Below are 17,607 nucleotides of genomic sequence, written 5' to 3'. Positions count from 1 at the left end.
CAAATGTTGTGATATCTTTGAAAACCCCTTCCGCAATTGGTAATGTAATATGATAGGCATCAAGTTGATGCAACATGGGTTACTTAACATGGATAAAATCCGATAAAATCGATAAAGTTTGTTAGGTGGGCCAAAATATATGAAGTGGCCAAAATACCTCTGTTACCCTATCTTTTATAGTATTGCAGACATTTTTTGTTGCAGACTTTTGAAAATCGTTTTTTCGCAGACTTTTATTAAAATTTACAGACATTTGAAACTGTCACGCCGTTTTTGTTTTTTGCTCGTCAAACAGGTTTTGTGTTTCATAGAGAAATGATGCTTGCACACAGTGTTGCCAGGTTGATTTATCTGGCAAATGCAGCAAATGCCAGACACTCAAACGAACCAGATCTTTTGCCAGATTTTACAAATTTTCCCAGATTTTGTCAGATCTCACCAGATCTTTGCGGTTTTGGCCTCTATACGATAGGCGGTGAGAACTTTTTTTGTTCACTGAAAATGAAGCCCGGTAAAAATATCCTTGTATATAGTTGAACCCAGACAAATCCATATAATTTTTGAGTCAGACAGATATTTTGTTCGGTTTTACTGACTTTAGCAACACTGTCTGAAGATATTCGAATTTTTTACCAGGCATATATGATTGCAGTTATGATCAGAGATGCCAGGTTCACAGATTAATCTGTGATTCACAGATTTTCAATATGTTGCACAGAAATTCAATTTTTTTAAATCGATCACAGACTGCCAATGAGCCTCTAAAGGTTTCGATTTGCTAGGGAAAACACAGAGAAAATATATTTCCAACAGAGCAAGAAAGTAGCAAAGCCTTTTTTTTTTGCTCGCCGAAACGATTTTGATTAGCAATGATGCTATAGGAAGTGGGCACAGATTTTGCACAGACTGATTTTTTGTTCGATCATGGACTTTTGAAAAAACTAAAAGCTGGGATCCTTGGTAGTTTTTTGTTAACCTGCACGTGGTATTAGGTTTTTTACCGTCACTGCTAACCTCAATCGGATGAACACATTTTGACAGTTCAGCGGTACTGTTTGTAAACAGACTTTTTTTTTGTTTGTCTGCTGACAAACGGATGAGACCGTTCACGGTCCATATCGCCTAAATAGAGTTTAAAAACATTTATTAACGATTCGATACGGTTCGTTTCAAAGATTCATTCAATAAAAGTGACTAGTTGTGAGGTGTAAGGATGATTGTTTGAGATATGTTCCTCGATTTTGTTCAAGCTCGTTTGTAAACAGTACCGCTGAACTGTCAAGGATGAATTTTTGTTCATTTGTGACGTGACGATAAAAAATCTAATGGGCGATCTAACGTTGTGTTTCACGGCTAGAGGTGTACGTGTGCGAGGATGATGATCGCATTTTTATCTGCCAAAATACAAGGAAAATCCAATTTCCACTTGTAAAATCATTTATAACGTTTTTACAACGTCATTTGTTCAAGCGAAAAGCTAATTTGAATGTGAGAAAAATCATTTTCTACCTCTGTTATTTTTGCAGCACCAAAGATTTTGTTTTGCTGATTTCTTTTTTCCTGAGAATTTATGGATACTAACGATCTAAACTAGATTCTATAAAATCAACAATTCAAGATTGATTCAATATTTAACCAAAGCTTGTCAAAGTCGGTTTGGCCATCTCCGAGAAAACTTAGTGAAGGAAAATGCATTTTAACGGTTACGTCATTTATATATTTTACGGAACAGCCTATTGATTTTCGAAGTTGACTTACAGCACGAGAATAGCTTCTAAATGAGTTTAAGCTTGCGAAAATCAGTTTAACCATCTCTGAGGAAATTGAGCGGATAAAAAATATTTGTAAAGGGCCTAACACATACATACACAGACACACCGACATTTCCTGGGTCTCCGGAGCTCCGATCAAAAGTTTGGGTTTTCAGCAATTCTATTGCCTTTCTTTTGAGAAATTCAAACCCTCATCTTAAAACACATATTGGTGTGATAACGCCTTGCTCTTGTCATTAAAACAGTCTCTTTAAAAAAAATATTAGGATAATTTCTGACACGAATTTGGACTGATTTTTTACTTCTGAACTTGATCATTGATCACTTTCTGAAGCAAAAACAATGCGGCTAGAAAAAAACGGGATTTGTTAGTTTCGTCATTTCTACGATTACGATATATTCAGAACCGGAAGTATCTGCAATATGATTTTCGAGCTTGATCAGTGATCTAGTAGTATCGTTCAAACGACTCTAGAATTGTTGAAATCGGATCAGCCATTTCTGAGCAAATTGAACGGAGGCACAGAAATGGCATCCAAAAGTGGCACCAAAAGTGACAGCTATTACATCTTCGAACTCTATTTACATCTCAAGATTTGCCTTCAAACGGGCCTAAGCTTGTTGAAATCGGTCTAGCCATCTCCAAAAAAAATCCAAATTTCCGGAACCAAATTTTAACAGCAATTTGAATTTTTAACTTGATTAACAACCCAAAAATATCTTTCACAGGTTTAGTTGAGAAAATTGAGTGTTTTGTCGGTTATGACACCTAAACCAATATATCTCCGGAACTGGAAGTGACAGCCAATTGATCTTTGAACTAGATTCACAACCTAACCTGAAAGTAGCGTTTTCATAGAGAAAAGCAAAAATGATTTTTAGTACGCTATAGTTACTCTATTACTTTATAAGGGTTATATTTTATACAAACATGAGCTCCACATTTGCCATTGAACGTGATTCTGTTTTTCATTCAACATATTTTTTACTCTACAATATTTCCTATCAACATTTTTTGACCAACCTAATTTGACCCAGTGTGCGTCTATAGACCCATATTACTGTTTACTATTGATGCCGTTGTTATGGTTTTTGTCGGTAATGCTGCGATACGAAGCAGATTTCGATTTATTACGCGCCTTTGCTCCGCTGGTTGCTCCAAAGGGAGTCCATTCTGTGCGGCTTTTTATACAACGATACAGTCTGAATTTTTATACCGCCTGTTTTTGGGCTTTCTTGGACGCGGCCAAAATGTTGTTATTTTCACTGTTCAACAGTTTTATTTTTTCTCCTGTCGATGTTTGCAATTTATTTATAGCGCACGACTGAAAAGTGCGGTAGGTTTGGTAGGACTGTTTTTCTTTTGATTAAAGAAACAGTATTTATTTTATGTAAATGAGTCACGGTGTTAACTATTTCGGGATTGTTTTCATTATCATTATAAATTGAGTTAAAAAAATTTCTAACGTCATTCTAAGACCTTAAAGTTTATAAACAAGCGGGGCGAGTTCTGAACACGATACTAATTTTAAAGAAACATAAACGAGAAATATATTGCATGAACATATTGTATGTAAATATAGGTTTTCAGATGTGCATTGGACGCAATTAGATGTTCGTATATCGACATCATTCTGCTATTCATTTTAATCTCATAATATGTAGAGGTGAAAATAGAGTTATAACTAAATTTATAAAAATTCCTATAAGAAAAGTATCCAATCTCCGATCTTTTATGTAGGCTGGTGATAGAATTTTACTCATCTAGAAAAAAGGGATAAGTAAAACGCGGTCAGATCTATTGCGGATCTGCTTGGTCAATATTCAGTGAATCCGACGTACTTCAGTAGTAACTAGATGTTTGCATCGGAATAATGACAAATATTTTCAACCATATTCAGCAGTAGCAGTTTCACTTTCAAGTAAAAATTAACACGTTCTGGTATTACACGAACTAAATTAAACAATTCGTTGTTTTCACGAGCAAACATCGGACCCCAATAACCATTTCATTTTTTTTCTAATGAAATAAGCGAATCCTGTACAGAATAATCTATGGAAAGAATTGTTTGTTGTATTTTTAGTCTGGTTGGTCCCGCCTTGTTGACTGTAAACGTGTAATGACATGAATATTTAGAGACCGAGGATTGTTTTGTGCTCTGCTCGCACTCACTGAACAAGCGTTGAACATTAGAATTACAACGTCAAAATCTACTGTCACCTAGAAAAAAAGAAAATCGGCTCTGAGAGATTTTTGAGATTTTTCTACCGAATGTCTTGGAATTGCATAAAATTTTTCTGAGATAACACCAGATCTTCACGTTTTATGCTATTCTTAGACACTTGGCATAAACTTTTTGTTTTCGATTCCAGAAATCTCGAAGTCCCAGAGTCAATATAAAAAAAATTATTTTTCGATATAGTACCAAATCCCGACGTTTCTTTATTAAATTCTTAAACTTTTGGCATCACAAAAAAAAATATTTGCGATTTCGGAAATTTCATCTTGTGATTTTTCAAGATCGAAAATGTTCATACTTCAACCAAGATTCGATTGAACTCAAATTTTGCATAGAGACTTTGTTTGAGGTGCTTAATCCCTTCGCAATCCCTTCTAAACTGTTGATCTCTCCTGAACTTGGTTACAGTTGCTAATCGCACACAATCTCTCCTAAACTTTTCTAAGTCCACTTAATCTTGTTTGAGTTCAGGCAAATCTTCCCGCTTGAATGTGCCTGGCAGCGTCTGCCAGAAGGTTTCGCCGGAATGCTGGCAGAACTCCGGCAAGACTCTGACAACAATGCAACAAACGTTTCCGTCCGAGAATTTCGCCTAGCGGTTATTAACGGTTCTGTTTCTGTCGGAATTTTACCACGGTAGGACCGTTTTGAATCGGTTCTTTATTTTTAGCGCCTTTGGTTTTGCTTTTTTTCACTATAAATTTAAATGAAGGGCAATAACATGACTTTCGCACTACCAAACATAATATACAAAGCTTCTTCTCTCAATATACCAGTATTTCCATTTAATTTAACTGGTCTCAAGTCTCGTTTCCATTTTTGGATGTACATGCAGAATTGACGAGTATCAAATGAAGTCAAACAGAAAAAAAGAAGGAAGAACGTCACGTGGCGAGAGAATGACGAATTTCGCTTGCAAAATTTCGACAGCTGCCGGAATCTTGTCAGGCTTCTGTCGGTTACCAGAATTTCTCACGAGCAGGTTAGAGTGATTTGTCCCTTGGGTTTTACTATAAATTTACTGTTTTAGAATATGTTTGTTGTGAATAAGTCGCATTTTAAGCCAGCCGCAGCCAAAATTTAGGATTAATTGTTTTGAATTGTTGTCAACATTGTCGTCACTCTGATATTACAAGCACTATACGTAAAAAAAATGGCGACTCTACTAGTGGGATGGCTATAGGTACAACAATTAAAGAGGTATCTAAAAAGGAAAACAGACAGGAAATGATTTCTGAACCTGGAATCTGCACCGGATTTCCATCCAGAAATCATATCTAGGCAAACATGCGTCGTGACTGTTCGTCTTACCAAAAAGAATCGGAATTTTCATTTTAAAATTCCCGCGCTTGTCCAATCGGTAAACTTTTATCCTCTCAACGTTGGCAACACTTTTATACACATTCTGTCAAATTTTGACGCATATCGCACGATTAGTTCGTGTGGCGATTTTTATAATGGATGAAAATTTAGAACAACGTGCGTGCATCAAATTTTGTGTTGCAAATGGATTTAAGTGTTCCGAAACGTTGAAAATGTTAGAAAAGGTGGTCGTACAAGCTTGGATCATGATGAGATCCCTGGCCGCCCAAAAACATCTGTTGCTGAAGAAAACATTGAATCGGCGAAGCAAATCGTGTTGCAAAATCGTTCTGTACCGATTAGAGAGATTATTTGGCCGTTATGCGTCGTTTGCGTGAGGCCATTCGCAAAAAAAGGCCAGACTTATGGAAGGAAAACTCATGGATTTTACACCACGATAATGCACCGGCTCACACAGCGTTGGTTGTGTCGCAGTTTTTGGCCTAAAACTCAATCAATATCATCAACCAAGCACCGTACTCTCCAGATATGGCCCCGTGTGACTTTTTCCTCTTTCCCAGACTCAAATTGCCATTGCGGGGAACGCGTTTTGAGACCATAGAGACCATAAAAGAGAATTCGCTGCGTGAACTGAAGGCCATACCTTCGGCGGCCTATAAAACTTGTATGAAAAATTGGATCAAGCGTTGGCATGCATGTATTGCCGCAGGAGGAGAGTACATTGAAGGCGATAATAAAGAAATTTATTAAAAATTGAAATTTTGCCTCTTTGAATAAAATTCCGGTTCTTTTTTGATCATAAGGTAGTTCATCAAAACCAAAAATTATGGGAAACTTTAATTTTTTGGTTATTTTCGATTATCTCACACTACCGAAAAATTTTATGGTCAATTTCTAAACATAAAGCCTATAGACGTTAAAATTCGGACACTTTTCTTTCAGTACAGATTTTGAATTATTTCACGACTCGCTGAAACGTTTCACTCATATGACAGCTGGAACAGTGGGCGAACAACAAGCGATGTTCACGATCAAAATCTTATCACACTCTCAGAAGTAAAATTATGAAAAGGCACCAAAAATTGAAGTAATATGTAATCACGTCAAAACTGATAGTTATTTCACGTCATTAACTTAAGAATTGAATACTAACAACTGAAATCATGTCAAAATCCGGCAAAAAATGTCTATGTAGGTTCCAGTGAAAAACAAAATGCGTGAAATCGTTTTAGTATGAAGTCGTGTAGGCCTCACTTAACAATTTAATTATACATATCACCATTGCTCATACTTTTCTAATCAGCATACGGCCTTTGTGGAAATCATGCCAAAACATGCACATTCCACCAAACAGCAAAACAAACCAACGACCTTACACAATGCAAACCAAGGGCCGGACTGTGGCGAAACCAGAAACGGTTCATCGGCACATTTTCCGCTGGATTATCGCGCAATTCTAGAGGGCCCCGCCATGAAAGAAAAAAAAGACACCGTCCGACAAGTTCCTGCTCAGTTTACCGCCACCAGCGAGACATGTTTGGAGCACTTTTGTGGCCATAAAACCGTAGCGTTTGTGTGCGGCCCAATTGTCGTAAACTGATGAATATGCCATTATTTCTTCCGTGCCATAATCCAATCAGGTGGGTGATGAACGGTTCATTTATGGGCACAATCTCGTTTGAGAAAGCCCATCGAGCCCATGACCTATTACCGGTTGGTGGAGTTGGCTAGACGTGAAATCAGATTCGATAGTCGCACCGTAGGCACCAGATGCAAAGGACAACAGAATCCGAAGAAAGTCTCGCACGAATCTGCGTAAAAAGATTTCACCTGCGTGGACGCTTCAACGGCTCACCAGGGACCGTACGCGATAAGCTTGGCGTGTTTCGGCTGGATTGATTATCAGCTGCGGCATTTCATGCGATATCAGATTCTTGCGTGAATGCTGTGCCATGCGTTGCTCGACGTAAACCAGTTCGATTATCAACTGATTGGAATTTAGGTTCGTTCGGTTTGCAACTACTTCGATATAGTGCGAACTATTGCTAAAAGGTGAAATTGAAAGTTAGGTGGTATTTGTAGTTTTGATTTATTTTACGAGAAATGATTGTACTCTCAAGCTTAACCTCATTAGAATAAAATCATTTATATGGAAACGGTCGACGATAATTTATGTGTTTGAGTCGAGCTTTGCAAGAAAATCGGCCAAAATACGCCAATAAAACTGACAACGTCATTTTGCAACATGACAATGGTTGCCCACATGTTGCACAGCCAGTGGAAACATATTTCGAAGTACAATGGAAAGTCTTACTCCACACACCGTATAGCCCATACATTGCTTCTTCCGATTACTATTTGTCCCGGTCGATGCAGTATGGCCTCGTTAACAAGCATTTCTGCAATTCTGATGAAGTTAAAAATGGATCGTTTCGTGGATTACGATCAACCCGGTCGAATGTTTTGAAAACGGTATCCGTGAATTGCCAGAAAGATGAAAAAGCTAATGGCTAGTGATGAACAGCATTTTGATCATTGAATTTGTAACCATTTCTTATTAATAAAATTTCAAATTTCGAAACAAAAAATGAAATAGGAATTTCGAATTCGGAAAAATCGTTTTACCAATTACGCTTTTTTCGATATGATGTAACACAACAAGTAGAGCATTCCAATTGTGCAAAATGAAATGAACGATCGATGCGTGGTTCCATTTTCAGTTTCGTTAACATTTTGTGGAATACACGTAATCACTCAGCAAATTTGCCTTCTGCTAGCGCTGGATACTAGTATGTGAAATTTTTTTACTGATCCTTTCTGTCACTTGGGTACATCAGCTTTATTATCAACATGAAGGTGAAAAGAGAAGGGAAGGGTTCAGGAATAAGAACAGAAACATTAGTTTTGTACATGATTGTTTATAAAAAATGCTCTCACTTCTTGGTTTTGAACTAAATAACGATAAAACTCCCAAAGATCACATGCTAACCAGAGATGGCATTTCACCAGAGTGATACACGCTAGAGTCAGATTTTTGCCACACCGAGGATGCGAAAAACGAAGCACCGCACAAAGAGGAAAGCGCACTTTTTCTCAGTGTCGAATAGACAGCATTTGAGTGTGTGCTTGTGGTTAAAGCAGCTGGCGCGAGTGAAACACATTCTCTTCGCATGAATCGCTCACACGCGCTCTCGTCTAAATACACCCAAGTGACCACTGGCGCGTGATGGTGAGCGAACACTTCTGTGAACTTCAATTAATAGAGAGTAGATCTGGCCTTGCTATGAAAAATTTGCAAGGAAAACCGAAAATTGTACGATAAATAGTTTTATTTTGCTGATTTTGCGTGTCCACGCTTCATCTACGCAAACCATACAGCAGAGTGCTCACCGGCGTGTACACCTCTGTGAAAGTATCTGCATCCACCTCAGAGAATTTATTAGCTAATGTTCTAGCACTTTGGTGCGATTCAGTGTAAGAGGTAAAAGGAAATAAACAAACGCACTCATGATGCGTGTACACTTTACACAACAGTGGTGTATAAATGTGAAAGAGAAGAGCTCTCGTTGAAGTTGTCAGTGCGAGGGGAGAAATTTTGCTTGCTCTTCGTCACACAGAGGAGATAGACATCTCTGCGTATGGGACCGGAAGACCTTTTATTTGAATCTAAGTTTGTGGAAATCGGTCAAACCATCGCTAAGAAAAGTGAATGAGATCCATTTTGGTATATATGACCACTATTTCCGGTACTTCCGGAACCGGATACCGGGAACCAGGATAGCCGGAATCGGTTTGTTTAGTTGCCTACTGATAATGACTATCGATTTGTGTAGTTATGAGACCAGTTGAGAATTTTTTTTACGTTTTTTGTTTCGCCGGTTTAAGTGACGGTGTACAATATTGAACACACTTTACTCTATAATTCCGGAACCGGAAGTCGGATCCAGATGAAATTCAGGAATTCCGTATGGAACCACGAGACCTTTCATTTGAATCCTAGTTTGTCAAAATCGGTTCAGTCATCTCCGAGAAAACCTAGTGAGATTATTTGACACACACACACACACACAGATATTGCTCAGCTCGATGAACTGAGTCGTATGGTATATGACATTTGGTGATTGCATAACCTTTCTATATGAGAAAGGCAAAAATAAACCTCCTAAAAAACACCCGGTAGAACCTATTTGATTGTAGTTGCTACTTGGGTAAGTAATTGTAAGAATGCCAGGTCAAATTTGAAATGTCTGCAGAATGCGAAATAAGAAAGCATCACTTTGTAGATTCAGCGAGCGAAAAAACGACAAAGTCTGCAAATTTCATCTGTAAAAAACTTCGGAAATATACAGAAAATCTGCAAATATACTAGAAAATCTGTAGAGAACTGCATCACTTAAAAAAAAACTGCAGATTTACAGACAAATCCGCAGACATGGCATCTCTGCACAAGAGTTCCTTCCCAGTAAACTTTGTCGAGCTGCATTGGTCCGATCATCGGCTTGATTGAGCACGGTATCGTCATCGGACAATTCTACACTGTTTGCATCAACCGCTTTGTCGTTCACATTGTGTATCGCTAGCGCCAAACAACAAAGGGATACTAAAATAAGGCAAATTCGGGCTGCCGTTGCCCCGATAGTGTGCTATGGAGCATCAGGGTCTTTTTGGTTAATTTGCCCAGTAAATCCGAACATCGGACGCATCGTACACGAAAGCTTTTCATTACTTTTCGAGCAGGATCAAAGTTAAAAATTGTGTTTTAGAAATGGACATCGAACAAAACGGCCGTTTCTATTTCGTTTCATGTCCACTTGAAAATGTTGATGTGATTCAATTTTTACCCTCATCAATGCGATTCGGTCCTGTTATCACCAGACGGCCGGATTTCTAAATGTTTTGAAGTTACGGAGTTGAATAAGTTACACAGTTCATTATTCGAACCAGTACACAGTGGTTTGAATCGACAAAAACGTGAACTTAATTCTCTAGCTGCTAAACCGTTGATCCTATATACATAGTTCCTTTGGAGAACTCATTCACAAAAATATTACTCGTGATTGGATCACAATAAAAAATATGCAAAGCCTGCTACGATAAAGGTTCATTTCAACAATTTTTTTCCCTTAAGAGATAGAAAAACGATGTCTTCTACAAAGTATTAGAACTTGTAACGAGAAAAAACTTTGCCGAAGAAGCTATAGGTCTAACGTAAAAAGTTTCGGATATATGAACCATTTTCGTTTGAAACCACTTAAAATCAATTTTTTGTACATAACTTTTTTCGCAAATATTTTCAGTGTTTACTATGTTCGAGACAATTACTAAAATTACATTTTTTTGTTGAAGACTGTGCACGGTTTGGCCTCTTCCTTAAAAAGTTATTTAACATTTAATCTTTTATATACACTAACTTTAACTACTAATAGGAAGCAGGGTCGCAGACCAAAAGGCACATACATATACTTTTTAGAAAGCTTAAATCGAGTAATATAAAGTTACGAAGTGTGTAGCGTGGCCCTTTTAAATTGTGAAAATAAGACAACGAATAAAAAGTGGTTTTTTGACCATTTTTTTAGCAAAAACATTTACTAAAACGACTATTTTCGGTTTATTAAAAAGAAGCTTTGTAGAAAATGTTCAAAAATCGGAATCGATCGTTAGTGTAGCTTTGTTGCAATGGTGTAATGATTGAATATAATTTCATGATGCATTCTTGTATGCAATTGATCAAACTGAAAACTGAAGAAGCACGTTAACGTGCTCATCAAATTTCGACAAGTTTTACTTATTCTTTTAATAGAATATTCCTTATCCGTTCTTTTAACTCCAATCCAATTCATTTCAAGGATGATATCTTACACCATTACCAGTACGCCTAAAAACAAATACGTTCTTATGAATTAAACCATACACTGAAAAAAAATTAAATTCACACGATTTCTAAATAAATAGTACTATGAAATGGACATCAGTTAAATTGCAAATTCGATTCAAAACCATCCTCGATGTAAAACTAAATTGGAATACATTAATTTCAATGAATATGACCTTTTATTTATATTGACTCTTAGCTTTACTTTAATGTATATTGAAAAATGAAACACAGTGAAGTAAATTTATATTAATTTTCCTGCTTCAAATATGCACTGGTGATGTAGGTAAGAGCACTGCATATTTTTTTTAAGAACACAAAAGAGTTGGTTGATAATACAAATGCTGGAGCATTTGGTCGATGATAATATTACAATAAACTGCGTGAGCGGTTCAACGTTACATACAGGCGTACACGGTAAAGTATGAAATCAAATTATGTAAATTATGAGTCTAGACATTTTTTTAAAAAGCGAAATGCCTGAACTTGAGTATAAAAACGTGCGCAGACTAAGAATAAAAAATAATAACCAACAAAAACAAGTTTGTTTGGTTTTAGGGAATTTGTAGCTAATCTGTTGCCTTACTGCAATTCTATTACATTTTCTACTGAAGTCGGTTATATCTCGCGATTTTTTTGTGATAACGGTCAATGAGACACCTATCAAAATTTACTTTGAAAAGGAATCCCGAAAGACTCGGTACTCGCTGAGAGTAAGTCATAATAGTAAGCTATTTTCAAAAGATTTCTCTTTCGCCTGGTGTTAAAACTAATGTTCTATTTTTTATACCTCGACTGCGATTTCTTGCAAAAGTTGTTGCCTAAAGGTAACTTATCGGTCGATATCACAAAAAACGCGTGATATGAAGATAAACAATTTTAATCATGTACGTTTTTCCTAAGAAAATGGTCAAAATAGCACTCTATATTTTGTTGCCTCATTCACACAATTTAAAAGGGCCACGCTACACACTTCGTAACTTTATATTACTTGATTTAAGCTTTCCAAAAAGTGTATGTATGTGCCTTTTGGTCTGCGACCCTGCTTCCTATTAGTAGTTAAAGTTAGTGTATATAAAAGTTTAAATGTTAAATAACTTTTTAAGGAAAAGGCCAAACCGTGCACAGTCTTCAACAAAAAAGGTGTAATTTTGCGTTTTTAGTAATTGTCTCGAACATAGTAGACACTGAAAATAGTTTCGAAAAAAGTTATGTACAAAAAATTGATTTTAGGTGGTTTCAAACGAAAATGCTTCATATATCCGAAACTTTTTACGTTAGACCTATAGCTTCTTCGGCAAAGTTTTTTCTCGTTATAAGTTCCAAAACTTTGTAGAAGACATCGTTTTTCTATCTCTTAAGGGAAAAAAGTTGTTGAAATGAACTTTTATCGTAGTAGGCTTTGCACATTTTTTATTGTGATCCAATCACGAGTAATATTTTTGTGAATGAGTTCTCCAAAGGAACTATATATATCGGATCAACGGTTTAGCAGCTAGAGAATTAAGTTCACGTTTTTGTCGATTCAAACCACTGTGCAGTAGAAGGATGACGTTTGTATTTTTTTTACTGGTTACTATGGAGAACTCATAACATTTTAATTATTCGATGTCTATTAAGAGCTTTCCCATAAACTGTTGATTCAACAATGTGAGAAATAAAGGAGACCGGGGTTGGTTGGCTTCAGGCCCGTACCCAGGATTTCGTTTCGGGAGGGGCCGAAAGATAAAAAAATAATACTGAAGATTGCTTGTGTATCTAATTTTTAGTGTGCCTTTTACGGGTGTTTTAAACAGACACTTGAAACTTTTCCACTGGAACTGTTACTGTATTACATTTCTTTTCGTTTACTGTACTGTTATATCTGTAACACATGTCTGAGATCTTCTAATTAATTATATATCTGTTTTTGATTTCGGGAGGGGCCCCCCCTCTGGGTACGTGACTGGTTGGCTTAGTGTTGCTTTCGGAATTTCTGTACTCTTTCTGGTTAGACTCCTTAATAAACGGTTTGCGCTGTCATGAAGATACACTATACAAGGTACAATTCAAAAGATCCAGAACTTTTTGAATAGTAAAAAAATTTCATGTCGTTTGGACGTATAGAATCTTAAATATCACGCTAAATGTGACAGTACAACAAACAAAGAGCCAACATTAAGACTGCCACTTCGCACTTTGACGCTTGGTTTCGAGTTCATGTTCAAAACACCATGTTCCGTCACCAGTCACAATCGAATACAAAAAGTTTCGGTCCTTTTAGGGCTCTCTAATGATGTCTCTTGAATGTTGAATTCTGAGGTCTTTTTTGTATTGTTTCAAAGTGTGCGGAACTAATCGAGCACAAACCTTCATGAGACCTAAATTTTCTGCCCTAATACGAAAAATCGACGCTGCAGATATTAATAATTCAGATTCCAAAAATTTTGATTTCATTTAATGAATAAAATGTTGGAATCATTTTTTTCGATGATTTAGCTTTTATTGATTCTAATTATTTCCATTTCTTAATAAATTTAATTAATTTTTGTTACTTATTTCTCGTGGATATTCTTCCTCATAAACATCAATATTAGCATAATATCAAGCTCAGCAATGGCTTCAAAAGTGTTATCCAGAGGCTGCTCCACCAAAAAGAACCACTTGCTATTTTGTTTGTTGAATTCAAATGTGGTCGTACAGACACCGATGATGATGAATATTTTGGTCGTCAAACTGAGGTGGTAACTCCAGAAAACATTCAGAGCAGAGTGATTAAATGTTTACAGATCATAAATCAGATTTGTTGCATCGTTATGTGACAATGGATGAAACATGGATCCATCGCTTCATTTCGGAATAAAAACTATAATCAGCAACTGCAGCCGGTGAGCTACGTTCGAAAAGTCCAAAGCCACAACAGTCAGCTGGGGAGGTTATGACTTCAGTATTTTGGATTAAATTGAACGAATTACACTTCAAATTTCTTCCTCAGTCCAGACCATCTTACTACAAGCACAGCATCGAGAAATTGGAGAAGCGACGGAATAATTGTATTGCTCTTGAACGAGATTGCATTGATAAACAAAAACAAATTTTTGGCAAAAAATGTGTTTTTCTTAGTTAGTCACATGACTTACTGAGTGATGTGTTAAGTCTCATTTCCTAACAAAGGTTACTTTTATTTAAATGTATCTTTTATTTTGACCCGGTTTTAGATCAGTTACGGTCGTTTACCGGGCTCACTAACAAAGGTTTACCGCTTTTATGGACCATACCATGAGAGTTGTTCAAGTCTGCACCTTTTTCAAATTGTTGTAACTCGGAAATTGTTACTTGTATTAAGAAAAGGTGTAGAATTTGTTTAGGCGCTCTAAAAGTTCTCTAATTGTAAGGAATCAATTAACCGTTGTGCACTCGAAAAAAAAAACACCTTTAACCACCCGAATGGGTACCCGGGTACCCATTTTTTTAAATCGCTGTAAGTTGAGCATTTTTCAACCGATTGAAGTAATTTTAGCACTGTTGGATTCAGGAACTTAAGCTCTTTGGGATTGGTACCCATAAAGATGGACATGGTGCTCCTGGTTCCCAGGAACCCGGATATCCTAAATGAGTTCCGACATCGAGGCATTTATACACGGATTTCACGTATTTTTGTAATCTTATCTAAGAATTGCTATATGAAATCAAGTGCTATGCTGAGTTGTTATGTTTATATATTTCAGGGGGCATCCGTTATGTACGTAACATAAAATTTTGAATTTTTCTACCACTCCTTTCCCCCTTTGTCGAGCATTTCTCAATCTTTTCACCATGTATTGTCACGTATTTTTGAAACCTCTCCCCCCTAAACGCGTGACGTACTTTATGTATGTTCCCTTATATACTTCACTTTCTTATCTTCAGTTTGAAAATTATTATGTACTTCAGGCCTATTGCGAGGAGCACGCAATACCAAATTTTGTGTTATGTATGCAATGTAATTAAATGCAATCAAAATTAGTGAAAGCAGTAGTAAATTTCAGGTAATAAAAATATAAGGAGTGTAATGAAAATGTAACAAAAACAATAAATTTTGAAATTGAACATGTAATCAATTCGGTCTGCGTGCCCCTCGGCCTCAGGCGATGTAAATATGTATAAGTGAGATGTCCTGCAACAGTTGGCAGCGTTGTGTATTCTACATATGTTTCATTTTGGTACGGCCTTTCTCAAATAGCTGGTTTGGAAAAGTTTCAAATTAGTAAATGACATTTATGGTGGAAAACACAAGTCGAACATTCTACGGAAATCCGGATTAACGGGAACCAGAAGAACCTACTACAGCAATATACACGGCCATCGAAAAGTGGATAAATTTCTGAATTTACCCGTACTGAAAAAATTCAAATCGGATGGAATTTGCCTTAGTTACAAGCATTTTTATTTGTGGGTACCCGGGTACCCATTCGGGTGTTTACGTAATAAAAAAAATTTGAGCCCCCCCATTCGACCCCCCTTACTGTAAAATGAAAAGTCAAAGCATGAGAAGTTATGGTCCAACTAGTTCTTGGAATTGACCGAATTGCAGAATCTTAGTTTAAACCTAACTCAGAAATTTCTTATTTTGAAATTCGAAAAGGTACCCGGGTACCCATTCGAGTGCATAAGGGTTAAGAACTCCAAGTAATGTACATTAAAAAAAGTTTTTTTGTCTTGCCAAGAATTAGAAAATCGACGGAACACATTTTTTTACAATATTTAAAATTCAAGCTTGTTATTAGAACAGAAATATGACGTAATTGTGATTAGTTTTTTTTCAAAATGAAGAAGTTATAGCTAAAACAATTTACAGGCATTCGCAAAACTTTAAGTTGATGAAAAGTAGTTTAATTTTTAACTGTGACTTTGACATTTTTAACATCAAATGTGGTTTTTAATAACATATTTAGGATAAAAATTATGCGCAAACAGAGATGTGCATTTTAAAAATTTTATTGTAATTTTTCATTTTTGGGAAAATGTTCAATTCCTGAAAAACATTCCAATCACTTTACTATGTATTGTGCAGAAGGTCACTAAGAGTTTGTATTCGATAAAAATCATTTGTTCATTCTTTTCGAATAACGTACTGACATTCTTTTCGAATAGCATATTGACGCGTAAAAGGAAATTGGAAGGAAATAAATCCTGTGTTTTAGGATACTGAAACGGTTAACAAGTAAAAACAGACCTAAATCGTGTTCCGAAAATAATAAGGTATCCAAACATAGCACCACGCGTATGTAAACAATTTACTAAATTTAAACGAACCTGTTTTATATTCCAGCTGAGTCATTTAAATATAAGAACTTAGTTTTCATGCGCAACTGTTTCATGACCATTTTCACATCTTTTTGAAACATAAAAAAAACACTGCGCACTCTTTCACCGGCAAAACATCCGCTAATAGTGTCAATAATTAATACATTTATCTTAATGTTGATTCTAATCACCGAAACCACACTCCTCGATGCCGATAGCACGTTTACATGTTAAGTGCAATAAGAAAAAGCAAAAAAAAAAACGAAAAACGAAAGATATTACGCACTCGCGCCAGCAGAGTTCTGTTTTCGCGCGTTTCCCAAATCAAGACACGGGCGGCGGTAAACAAACAAGGCAACAGCACACTTCACAGCCGCGGCCGACCGGTTCAAAACACAGCGAGGGTCCTGGGGGTTTTCTCGAAAAGCTGAAAAATCTTGCTATTGAAAGTGAAATAAAATCCTAATCCATGAAGGTACGAAAAATAAAACAACAAAACGTTACTGAAGCAAGAGACAAAAACTGAAACACACAAAACGTCAAACATAAAATGCAAAAATAATGCAACTATCAGAAGCGCGAATTGTGCAGGGCTAAGCGGGAATTAGTCGATAGATCTTTTTTTCTTCCAAACCGCATGTACCGACGACCCGGAGAGCGCAAAAAAGTGCGACCGGCGCGATCGTTAAACAAAATGAAACTGAGAGCGATCGGATCGGTACATGAGCGAAAAAGCATCGTCGGTCATGCAGGGTTTCTTCGCTGGGGAACCTGTCCCGCTGCTAAACTGGCCGGTCGGTCGGCACTGCTTGGCTCTTTCTCCACCGGAGTGCGACGGTGCTTGCGTGTATGGATGTGATCCGAAGTTTTCTGCAGAGACATGGCGGCTTTTGCAGAGAATATTCGTCAAACCGAGCGACGAGTTTCGGTCGTCATAATGTGCATCAACTTGGCCCGAGCCGGTCACCAGCAGCAGTCAGTGGCGTCTCATCAGTCGGGCACATTTTTTTACTCGATCGTCTGCTGAAGAAATTTTGAGTGCGAATCGGGGGATGCCCGGTAGTGAGCAGCGCAGTGAGACAGCAGCAGTGCGATTGGACCGGCCACAATTTCAGATATGCTTCGCTGTGTACCT

At 36.9% G+C, this 17,607-nt stretch overlaps 1 protein-coding gene across 8 annotated transcripts in view; it reads right to left on the bottom strand.

Moving 5' to 3' along the window:
* The window catches only part of LOC131439581 (ras-related and estrogen-regulated growth inhibitor-like protein), a 114,573-nt gene extending 97,416 nt beyond the window's left edge, over positions 1–17,157 (bottom strand). For 3 of the 8 annotated variants that reach the window (XM_058610777.1, XM_058610785.1, XM_058610768.1), the window contains exon 1: positions 16,482–17,157. The gene's annotated coding sequence lies outside the window, so the exon portion shown is untranslated. The remainder of the gene's footprint in view (positions 1–16,481) is intronic. The other 5 variants (XM_058610793.1, XM_058610840.1, XM_058610803.1 and 2 more) reach the window with 4 other exon arrangements.
* Between the last annotated feature and the right edge of the window lie 450 nt (positions 17,158–17,607).

The sequence above is a fragment of the Malaya genurostris genome, chromosome 1, assembly GCF_030247185.1.
Source record: "Malaya genurostris strain Urasoe2022 chromosome 1, Malgen_1.1, whole genome shotgun sequence".
Classification (NCBI taxonomy): Eukaryota; Metazoa; Arthropoda; class Insecta; order Diptera; family Culicidae; genus Malaya; species Malaya genurostris.
The sequence above is the reverse complement of the archived record's forward strand: the minus strand, read 5'-3'. Positions and strand labels throughout refer to the sequence as shown.